The sequence below is a fragment of the Microcaecilia unicolor genome, chromosome 2 (genome assembly GCF_901765095.1).
Source record: "Microcaecilia unicolor chromosome 2, aMicUni1.1, whole genome shotgun sequence".
Classification (NCBI taxonomy): domain Eukaryota; kingdom Metazoa; phylum Chordata; class Amphibia; order Gymnophiona; family Siphonopidae; genus Microcaecilia; species Microcaecilia unicolor.
In genome coordinates, this window is record NC_044032.1 from 279749181 (window position 1) to 279761495 (window position 12315).

The following is a 12315-nucleotide window of genomic DNA, read 5'->3' on the forward strand; positions in this document are numbered from 1 at the left end:
TGGACTCTTATTCCAGGAACTTGTCAAAATCATTTTTTTAAAACCCTGCTATACTAATGCCTTTTACCATATTATCTGGCAACAAATTCCAGAGCTTAATTATTTATTGAGTGAAGAAACATTTTCTCTGATTTGTTTTAAATATACTATTAGTAATCCCATTGTGCAACCCCTAGTCCTTGTACTTTTTAGAAAGGGTAAACAAGTGATTTCATGTTCACCCATTCAATAAACATCAACAAATGCACAACCAAACAAAAACCCACTCCACTCTGTTCCTGATATAATTTAAGCCACTGTAGTGAGATTTTTGGGTTTTTTCCCCTTGCCATAAGAAATCTTTTAGCATCTTGTCCCATACCCTAAAATAAGATTGGGGTATCTTGATAGATAATTGTGCAAAAAGAAATAGAAATCTAGGTAAGATCATCTTCACTGCTGCTCTTCTCCACCATGTCAGCATCAAGTGGTGCCATCCCTCCTATTGCTGCCATATAGAAGCTACAAGGGGAGTATAGTTTTGATGGAATAAGTCAGCTGGGGATTGAGAGAGTTCAACACCAAGATGTATGAACTCCTTAGATGTAACTTTGAAGCAGGAAGATCTATGCTACTCATGTTACCCAAGATTGCTTCAGTCTTATCCTTGTTCAGTTTATACTTGGATAAAATTGCAAATATATCAATTTCTTCTAATAGATGAGGCCCTAGGGACTCTCAGGATTTTGAGCAAACAGTAAGGTGTCATCCACATATATTGACACTTTATGTGCCTCCCTTCCAATTGTTATGAGTTGTATATGTGGGTTATGACACTGTTTCGAGTATTGCAGAGAGTGGGTCTGGGTAGGAACTTTACTACCTGGGTGAGGGGTTCAATTGCCAGCACAAAAATAAGCCGTCACATTGGGCACCTCTGCTGGACCCCTTGCTGTAAAAGGAAAGTCTCTGACAAGGTCCCCATTGAGCATTATCCTATTTGGGGATGCATATAATGACCTCACCCAGGTACCAAAGTTCCCACCCAGCCCCACTCTCTACAGTACTTGAAATATAAAGTCCCACTCCATTTGTCCAGACCTCATTGCAAACTTTATTTTTTTTCCTCTTCTGCTTGCCCTCTTGATCTTTTCTTGTCCCGATCTAAAGATCTTATTCGACAATTCATTTGACTTCCCACAACCAGCACTTCCTGTCCTACCGGCATAAGATGTTGGATGGTTTCTTCTAAAAAGGGAGCCCTTTGGCCTCACTGGTGCACTGTTGTTATTTATTATAATAATTTCCATGGCATCAATTCTCCCTTTTATCCTGATACAGTTGATCTTCAATATCTTTACCCCATGACTAATAAAAGGGATACATTTGTTAATTGGCATGCCTACCCTACACCATGGCGCTTAGAACCACCTGAGGAATAGAAAAGCTCCCTCCCTGTTTTCCTTTCAGTTTCTCACATTCTTTATTAGACAGTTTCACCACCTGTAAAAGTGCTATATCTGAATGAGTATTTCAAAGGCATTTGGGCGCTTTCTTTCTCTTGATGGAATGATTTAACCCTCCCATATTCCATGTGACAATTTTATATTGAGCTATTTATTGTAAGCAGCTAAACTGTTCCCTTGTTCTGTATTCTAGATGGATAAAAGAATCGGACCCCCCTTTAAACTTTCAGACAAAACAATCTCTAGAGCTATATATAATAACTTCTCTGGTTCATCCCTCCCCAATAGAAGCTGCACCTCCAGCTCTATAGCCCATTGTCAAACTGTATAAGACTCATAAAGAGGAAACTTGAAACCTTAGAACATATATATTCATGTCTTCAGAGTATGCCTGAGTGAGCCATGCTTAAATATAGATAAAGAAAAAATGGACTCAACCATATAAGCACACAATTATGTAAGTAATTTATTTGTAGAGAGCAACATATCGGTCAGCCAACTTGCTCAAATTTAAGCATCTGTGTATCTTCCAGGTACCAGGTTGGGCAGAGAAGGGTTTGCCATCTAACCCCCACCCCCCCAATCTGCACTGATCCAGAATGTTCTCTTTCTTCCTCTTGTTCTGCTTCCTCACCAAATTCTGAGCAGAGCTGGAATTAGACACACTAGGGGAGTTTTGCTTACAAGAGGAAGTTGGTGGATGACTTGAGACCTCATCAGGAGCAGGGTGATACCTCCTTCTGTTCACAGGTGCTCTATAACAGTCTAAAATCTTATATGGCCGCATGTTCCCTAATTGAGGTCCCAGTTTAGTGGATTTCTGTGATGTCGTCTTCTATGAAAACAGTTTGAGAAAGGCCTTAGCCCTCTTGGTATAGCCATAAATTTATGGCGGCCATCCACGGTCAGCACAAGCTTAGCAAGGAGCCATATTCCCACTTTCAGGCCCTTATCTTGCAACTCTTTCTTGTATGATAGAAGCTCCTTTCTTCTCCGTAGAGATCCAACACTCAGATCAGGGAAGATTCTGATATCCACACCCTCATATTTGCAGAACTTAATTTGGTGCATCCTTTTCAGCACCAATTCCGTCTCTTGATATCTAAGCAGCTTCACTACAAGTGTCTATGGAGGGAGGTTCGGGACAGGTTTTGGTTTCGGTTCTCAGTGTGCTCTGTCTATTTTAATAGAAGGGCAATCTCCTGTTTCTGGGAAGCATGATACAAGCAGCTTATGAACATAGGCAATTGAGTTTGTCCCCTCCCTATCCTCCGCCGCTCCAATAATTCTCAGGTTTGCCCTTCTGCTCCTATTCTTTTGATCTTCCAATTCATCCTGAAGCTCTTCTATTTGGTTTTGAATTCTGCTTCTGTTGTGCCATTCTTCTGCATATCCCTCTTCTAATTCCAGTAATTTACCCTCTACTAATCCACTCAGGTAATAATAGACTGAAATAGTAACATAGTAGATGATGGCAGAAGAAGACCTGCATGGTTCATCCAGTCTGCCCAACAAGATAAACTCACATGTGCTACTTTTTGTGTATACCTTACCTTGATTTGTACCTGTCCTTTTCAGGGCACAGACCATATAAGTCTGCCCAGCACTATCCCCACCTCCCAACCACCAGCCCCGCCTCCCACCACCGGTTCTGGCACAGAGTCTGCTATTTCTGCTTTTGTGGCTCTGATTTCTGCAAGGACCATGCTCCACGTATTCCCCTCTATAAGTCCTGCTGGTGGAGACTCACAGCCATCAAGAGACCCGGGGAGGTGTTCTTTTCCTCTGACTCCACCGCCCACAACACCTTTACTTGGTGCACACCATAGTGGCCTTTAATAGCGGAACAGGTAGACACAGCAGATTTAGATTTGACTTGTTTTGGCATATCCACAGAGTGCATTCTGCCTAAACCTTGGTCCGAGATCATAGAGTTGTTCATAAGCCCAGCTCTTGTGAGACCTTTCTTTCAGATGTAACTTCTTTCAACCTAGCAACACTGATATCCTCCACTTAAAGCACTCCACTCTTAGGTATGCTAATTAAAGTGTAAAAATCCACTTCACTGTTAGGCTGATAAATATTGTGCATGCAGCCAGCTATGCGTATAGGAGATCAATAGTATTATCACCAGCTCAGTCCACTTTTTATTAAGACAAAGAGAGAGCACAGGCTACACCTCAGACCAGTGTTTCTCTTTTAAACAGCTCTGTGGCAGACTCAAGAGATTCACAGGCAAGTTAAGGTTTTATTAAATGTCCCCCCACACACACACCTTGGGGTGAAAGGTCCAGCGATACTGCAATGAGGTGGCAAGGCTCGAGGCGTGGATCATCAGGGCCTCATGGTACACTGTGGACTCTCCAGGTGGCAAGATCCATGGCCTATACTACCAGATCACCAGGATAACCCCTCTGAAAATTATGATTGATGCTCAACGCCACAATGCTTCTTATTTGATGCCACCCTGGGGCTTAGGTATCTTGACTATACACACCCCTATACCACTGCTTAACTTCACTTTAGCTAACATGCACCTCTTGCTGCACTCACCAGCACTTCTGTATTTAGGGGAGAATGTTGCATCTCCCGCCAGCTCATGCCACATAAAAATCCCCAAACAGTGTCCTCTTGTTTCTCCGAGGACAAGCAGGCTGCTTGTTCTCACATGTGGGTCGACATCCACACTGGGCCAGGAATCGGCATTTTGCAAGCAAAATATTTAAAAAGTTTTGCCAGAGTCTTCTGGCGCGTGTGCAGCGCACACCGATTTCCCGCCCATCGCGTGAGCGCGTTCCCTCAGTTTTTTCTTCACATTGAGTTGCAGTGTTTGCTTCACTGCTCCTCTCAGGCCCAGGAAAGAGTCTTTGTTTGCTTTGATTTTTTTCTATTCTTCTTTTATTATTGTTTTCAAAAATTAAAAAAAAAAAAAGTAGAGCGTACCTTTACTTTTGCTAGTTTCTCTCCCTTTTAAAGTTTCCTTTCTTTTTTGACGCAGCCGGCTTTTTCCCCTTATTTTTGTGCCTTTTTCTTTTAACAAGCACAATCGCGTCGTTTGATTTCGCCAAAGCCGTTTTTCCTTCCATGTCATCGAAGACTCCCAGCGGCTTCAAACATTGTACTCGGTGCAACCGGACCATCTCAGGTACCGATACCCACGCCTGGTGTATCCAGTGCCTTGGGCCCAACCATAGCCCAGCCGCTTGTTGTCTGTGTCTTCGTATGAAGAAACAGACCTAAGCGTCTCGAGAAGCCCAACAAGAAAAGCTTTTTGGGGCTCAGTCCGGTCCATCGACATTGGTATGGAGGTTGCCAGCATCGACGTCGGGAGCGGAGTTAATGGTTGCTGAAAGACCAATTCGTGCTGGGAGCAGTGAGGCATCGAGTTGGTCTCCACCTGCCTCGAGGCCTTCCACGTCCTCATCTGTACCGAGTCTCAATGACGGGCGTTGAGCGAAGGCAAATAAGCACTGTCATCATTCTCCTTTGATACACTGTGCCGGGAGCTCCGGGGCGTCGAGGGAATCGGCACCCGAGAAGCGTCAGCGCCGAGAGGATCGCTCTCCCTCTATTCATGAGGTACCGATGCGTCAGTCTTCTGGCAGCCCGGTACCTGCTCCTGAGCCTTGACAGATTTTGCCACAGGCTCCTTTACCGACCCCGCAGCCTTGTCCGACGGCAGCTCTCGACAAGCGCTTCACGGCCCTGCTTCCAGAGCTTCTGGAAGGATTGCTGCGCCAGTCTGCTTTGATGTCGGGGGTGCTTGCGCCTTCCATACCATCTGCTGCAGCTGCATCTGGCCCTTCACCTGTGGTGAGGTCCCCGACCTTGGTGCCACCTGCCACCCAGGTCGACTCCCCTTCGACGTCGATGGAGGAAGCTTCACCGCAGTCCAGGCAGGTGTCAACTTCTCGGCACCGTCATCAAGGACATCGCTTCTCGGCATCGAGGCAGGCTCAGTTTCGGACTGCTCTGAGGGATGTCTTGTCCAATACTCAAGATGAGCGTTCGTGGGAGGAAGAGGAAGATCCCAGGTACTTTTCTTCTGACGAGTCCTATGGGATTCCCTCTGATCCTTCCCCTCCACCAGAAAGGAGACTTCCACCGGAGAGTCTATCCTTTACCTCCTTTGTCCCGGAAATGGCTGCGGCTATTCCCTTCCCTATGGAGGTTGAGGAGGAGCCCAGGGCTGAGATGCTCGAGGTCCTGAATTATCCTTCTCCGCCTAGAGAGGCTGCAATGGCTCCTTTGCATAATGTACTGAGGGAAGTCCTTATGCGAAACTGGGTGTTCCCTCAGTCTAATCCCGTGATCCCGAAAAAAGCTGAATCCCAATATCGGATCCACAGTGAACCTGGTTTGATGAGATCTCAGCTACCTCACAATTCCATGGTGGTGGACTCCGCCCTCAAAAGAGCCAAGAGCACTAGGGACTATGCCTTGGCGCCCCCAGGCAGAAAATCTAGAACCTTGGACTCATTGGGAGGAATATGTATCAGGCTGCTATGCTCGCTGCCAAGATCCAGACTTACCAGCTCTTCACGAGCGTCCAATTGTGGAACTCGGTGAGGCAACTGTCCAGCTTTGTTGATGCACTCCCTCCGGAGCAGGCCGAGCATTTTCGCCAGGTGGTCAGGCAGCAGAAGGCGTGTCAAAAATTCCTGGCCAGGGGTACGTTCAACACTTTTGATGTAGCATCCAGGATCGCTGCCCAAGGTATAGTGATGCGCAGACTGTCATGGCTACATGTCTCTGACCTGGATCATTCAGTCCAGCAGCAGATGGTGGATGTTACTTGCCAGGAGATAACCTTTTTGTTGAGAAAGTAGATGATCTAGTTGACCAGATCAAGAAGCACAATGATGCTCTGGATTCTCTCTCCTGCTGGGCGTCTTCTGCTACTGCCTCCTCATCTAGGAGGGAAGAGGAGTGCTCCCTATTCCTATGCTAGGCATAGGTACACTCCTGCTTCTTGGCAGCCTGCCCATGCACAGTCCCAGCGCGCTCATTCTCATCAATAGCATGCGCCTAAGGCCACTGCGGCTCCCCAGCAAAAGCAAGGGATGGGCTTTTGACTGGCTCCAGTTCAGCATAGCCTCAGTAAACGTGTCCATACTGGACGACTTGCCAGTTGGGGGGAAGGTTAATGTTTTTTCACCAGAGGTGGCCTCCTATAACCTCTGTCCGGGTGGGTTCTTCAAATTGACCGGTTAGGATACACCCTCAATCTGGAATCCAAGCCTCCAAATTGCCCACCGGGAGCTCAGTCCTACAGCTCCCAGCACAAGCAGGTACTTGCAGAGGAACTCTCCGCCCTTCTACAGGCCCAAGCGGTCGTACCCATTCCACCAGGGGAAGAAGGGCTGGGGTTCTATTCCAGGTACTTCCTTGTACAAAAGAAAAAGGGGGGATGCGTCCTATCCTAGACCTAAGGGCCCTGAACAAATTTCTTATCCGAGAAAAGTTCAGGATGGTTTCCCTAGGCACCCTTCTTCCCATGATTCAGGAAAATAATTGACTATGCTCTCTGGACTTAAAGGATGCTTACACACACATCTCGATACTTCCAGCTCACAGGAAGTATCTTCGATTTCGGCTGGGAACACAGCACTTTCAGTACTGTGTATTGCCTTTTGGCCTTGCGTCTGTGCCCAGAGTGTTTACAAAATGCCTAGCTGTAGTCGCAGCATCTCTACGCAGACTGGGAGTGCATGTGTTTCCTTATCTCGACGATTGGCTGGTGAAGAGCACCTCGAAGGAAGGTGCTCTGGAGTCCATGCGAATGACTATTCAGGTGCTAGAGCTACTGGGGTTCATCATAAATTATCCCAAGTCCCATCTCACCCCAGTCCAAAAATTGGAATTCATTGGAGCTCTGCTGAACACTCAGACAGCTCGAGCTTATCTCCTCAAGGCAAGGGCAGACAACCTTCTGTCCCTGGTGTACATGGTTCTAGCGTCTCAGCAGATCACGGCTCGGCAGATGTTGAGACTTCTGGGGCACATGGCCTCCACAGTTCATGTAACGCCCATGGCACATCTACATATGAGATCAGCTCAATGGGCCCTAGCTTCCCAGTGGTTTCAAGCTGCGGGGGATCTAGAGGATGTAATCCAGCTGTCCACCGACTTTTGGAATTCTCTTTAGTGGTGGACGATTCGATCCAATTTGACTTTGGGGCGACCATTCCAAGTTCCTCAGCCACGAAAAGTGCTGACGACGGATGCATCTCTCCTGGGGTGGGGAGCTCATGTAGATGGGCTCCACACTCAGGGAGCCTGGTCCTTTCAGGAAAAAGGTCTGCAGATCAACCTCCTGGAATTAAAAGCGATCTGGAATGCTCTAAAGGCTTTCAGAGATCAGCTGTCCAACCGAATAATCTTAATTCAGACAGACAATCAGGTTGCCATGTTTTATACCAACAAGCAGGGGGGCATCAGATCTTGCTTTCTGTGTCAGGAAGCCACCAGATGTGGCTTTGTGCTCGCCGTCATGGCATGTTTCTCCAAGCCACTTATCTGGCAGGCGTAAACAACAGTCTGGCCGACAGGTTGAGCAGGATAATGCAGCCTCACGAGTGGTTGCTCAACATGGGCATTGTACTCAAGATCTTCTGAGAGTGGGGCACCCCCTCAGTGGATCTTTTTGCCACTCAGATCAATCACAAAGGCCCACGACAGACTAGTGTCAGATGCTTTTCTCCTACATTGGGGGACAGGCCTTCTGTATGCGTATCCTCCCATACCTCTAGTAGGAAAGAATTTACTGAAACTCAAGCAAGACCATGGAACAATGATCCTGATTGCACCCTTCTGGCTGCGTCAGATTTGGTTCCCTCTTCTTCTGGAGTTGTCCTCCGAAGAACCGTGGAGATTGGAGTGTTTTCCAACCCTCATCACTCAGAACGAGGAGTCGCTTCTACATCCCAACCTCCAGTCTCTGGCTCTCATGGCCTGGATGTTGAGAGCTTAGAATTCACCTCCTTGGGTCTTTCAGAGGGTGTCTCCCGAGTCTTGCTTGCTTCCAGAAAAGATTCCACGAAGATGTGTTACTCTTTCAAATGGAGGAGGTTTGCCGTCTGGTGTTACAGCAAGGCCCTAGATCCTCTTTCTTGTCCTACACAGACCCTGCTTGAATACTTTCTACACTTGTCAGAGTCTGGTCTCAAGACCAACTCTGTAAGATCCCTGAGGTACACCAACTGACAGTGGGATAGAAGTAGAGGAGGATCCACTAGAGTATACACTAAAGGTACGCTGGGAGAGATAAGAAGAAAACCAGGAAAGAACAGAGCCCTGAAATCCAAGTGAGGACATCGTATCAAGGAGTAGACTGTGATCAACGGTGTCAAAAGCAGCAGATAGATTGAGAAGGATGAGGATAGAATAGAGACCTTTGGATCTGGCCAGGAACAGATCATTGGAGACTTTAGCAAGCGCTATTTCAGTTGAATGAAGGGGGCGAAAGCCAGATTGAAGTGGATCTAGAATAGCTTGAGATGAAAGAAAGTCAAGGCAACGGCGGTGAACAGCACGTTCAAGTATCTTGGACAGGAAAGGGAGGAGGGAGATGGGGTGATAGTTGGAAGGACAGGTAGGGTCCAATTAAGGTTTTTTTAAGGAGTGGTGTGACTACGGCATGTTTGAAGGCATCAGGAACAGTTGTAGTGGACGGTGAAAGATTGAGGATATGACAGATAAAAGGGATGACAATAGGAGAGATAGTGTTAAGTAGATGGGTGGGAATAGGATCAGAGGAACAGGTAGTTAGTTTCGAGGAGGAAATAAGATGTGTAGTTTCCTCTTCAGTGAAAAGGAAGAAAAGGAAGAAAAGGAGGCAGGGGTTGGAGGGTTGAGAGAATGGACTAAGGGAAGGAGAGGTGGAGGTGACCTGGTTGAGAATTCAAGGTTAAACTTGTGAACCTTATCATGAAAGAACTCAGCCAGAGTCTGGGGAGAAAGTGAAGGGGGGGGGGGGGGGGGTTGGAGGTGAAGGCACTTTGAGGAGAGAGTTCAGTGTGGCAAAGAGTCATCGAGGGTTTGAGCCAAGAGAATTTGTCAACTGGATGTAATAGTCCTGTTTGGCAAGTAAAAGAGCAGACTGGAAGGAGGTCAGCAAGAATTTGAAATGTATGAAGTCAGCATGGGATTTCATCCAAAGGCGTTCGGCAGAGCAGGCACAGGAATGTAGGTAGCGGATTCTAGAGGTCAGCCAAGGCTGGGATTTGGTACGTTTTACAGAACGGGGAATGGAAGGAGCGAGAGTATCCAGAGCAGAGGAGAGAATAGTATTATAGGAAGAGACAGCCTCATTGACAGACTTGGATAACATAGTGGTAGAGGAGAGATTTGAAACACTGGAGGGCAGAGTAGAAGGGTCAATAGCCTGAAGATTCCTAAATGTATTGGTTAAGATTGGACGCGACTGGGAAGGAGGGTGTTTAAGTGTGAAAGTTATCAGATGATGATCAGATAGGGGAAGAGTTGAGGCACAGAAACTGGAGAGTGAGCAGTTTGAGAAGAGGATAAGATCAAGACAGTGGCCATTCTGGTGAGTGGGAGCAGTGGAGCACAGTTGAAGATTGAAAGAGGATGTTAAAAGCAAGAAACTGCAAAGCATAAGTGTCAGAAGGATCATTAGCATGAATGTTAAAATCCCCAAGAATGAGGGAAGGAGATGAAGGTTCAAGAAAGAAGGAAAGCCAAGCATCAAAGTCAGTGAGAAAAGAAGAAAGGGACTTATCAGGGGGTCGATAAATGACTGCTACTCGGAGAAGCAGAGGAGCAAATAGACGGATGGATGGATGGAGTGAACTTCGAAGGAAGAAAAACAGTGAGACTGAGGTAGAAGAAGAGGTTGAAATCTACAAGAGGGTGAAAGTAGTAGCCCGACACCACCTCCACAGCCAACCGGGCGAGGAGTATGGGAGAAAAGATAACCTCCATGGCATAGGGCCGCGTCTGAAGCAAAATCTTCAGGGTAAAGCCAAGTTTCAGTTAGGGCAAGCAGATGGAGAGTACAAGAGATAAAGAGGTCATGGATGTAGGAAAGTTTGTTACAGACAGAGTGGGCATTCCACAGAGTGCAAGAGAAAGGCAGGGAAGGAGGGGGGAGGAGAGGAACAGAAATTAGATTGGAGATATCATGATGTGACCTGCACAAATAGGATGAGAGCTGACGTGGAGGACCAGGATTGGGATTAATGTCCCCAGCGGAGAGCAGGAGAAGGAGCAAGAGAGTACGGAGAAGAGTAGGAGAGGTACGACGACAGCGACAAAGGTGAGATGTACTCAGATAGAAAGGAGATGGATGAATGGAAGGAAGGAAATGTTGAAGGTTGAGAGCTGAGAAAAAGGAAGAGGAAAAAAGAGATGGTGAGGTGATGAATACAGAGCATGGACAATGTGTTCCTGCAGTGTACAATGGTTTAAGATGGAGAAACAAATTAGGAAGGGACAGTACCAAGAAGAAAAAGTGTACTGGAGCCATAAGTAGTAACTGGGAGAAAAATAAATGTAAAGAGAAAAATGCACCGGCGCGCAGCAGCTAGAGCGGAGGTCCTGAGTGGATCGGAGTGAACCTGGGAGTCACCCCAGAGAAGGCTGTAAAGGATATGCAGGTGAGCTGCAAGTCCTACACAGCACCTGAAAGGCAGCAGGTGTTAGAGCTGAGCACCTCTCATCTGAGGAAAGGCTTACCAGGGGTTAGGCCGAAGCCAGCATTCCTCCCCCTGAGGGTTGCCTGATCCTAGCCTAAAAGCAACTGGAAACCCTGGGCACTTATTTCAGAAGCACCACATGTACTTTCAGAGGACCTGACATGGGAGTGTGTTTTGGCAGAATAACCACCTGCCTCAGGGGACATGAGATCTGTCAAGTATGGTGTGAAAGCACTCTTGACATGGACTCCAGTACACAGCATTCAAATGTTGCTTACTGATTTGAGCTTATATTTCTTTGCCTTAAGAGCATTATTGCTTTAGCAGGCTTTCACTACCGTACTTCACAGATTGCACGACCCCTGAGACAGGCAATCATTCTGCTGAAACACAGTCCTTTGTATGTGGTGCTTTCTCAATAAATATAATGAACTACACCCTTGGCAGCCTGATTTATTTGTGAAGGATCATTGCCCATCCCTCTTTTTGTCTTTTATCTGCCAAATGGCATATTATATTCTTATGGGCTCTGCAAAGATGGTACGTGCAAACAATCAATGACTTTCCCTTTATGCGCCATCAAATAGCTGATTAGATTTTGTCCAGAATACCAGCATTAATGGCCCTTCCTATAGTAACATGTTTAAGGATGTTGTGATGAGCAGGTCAAATATGAGTTGAAGCTCAATGTTATTTAAATATGAAAACAAGCCAGGAACACAGCCCAAAATAAATAAGAAGGAAGGAAGCCGGAGAAATCATATGGGAAATGGGTCAGCAAAGCAAGAGAACAAGAAACCAGGAGTCCAGCCAGCAAATTAAATATACACCTAGGATCAGGGATTCATTTGTAGTAAAATGGTGTTTCAATTCTTTATAACAAAAAAAGGAGTGGAAAAAAAATAGACTTCATACCAGACGTGCAAAATACTTATTTCAAATTTCTATGTTAAATATTAATTGTAAATGATTAAAAGGAACATCAGTAGTAATGTACACAGACAGATATAGGACTGAAACTAGAGACAAACTCTGCACAGAAGTCCAAATTGCTCACGTTCACACACCATCATCTGCTCCAAAAGTGTTTATGCAACGTGTGTTTTCTCACACGGGTGAAAGCGTCCAACGTATGAATATCAGCTGCGATAAGAATCAGCAAACAATATAATGCAATTCAAACACAAGCGCAGTAAAGCAACATCAGAATA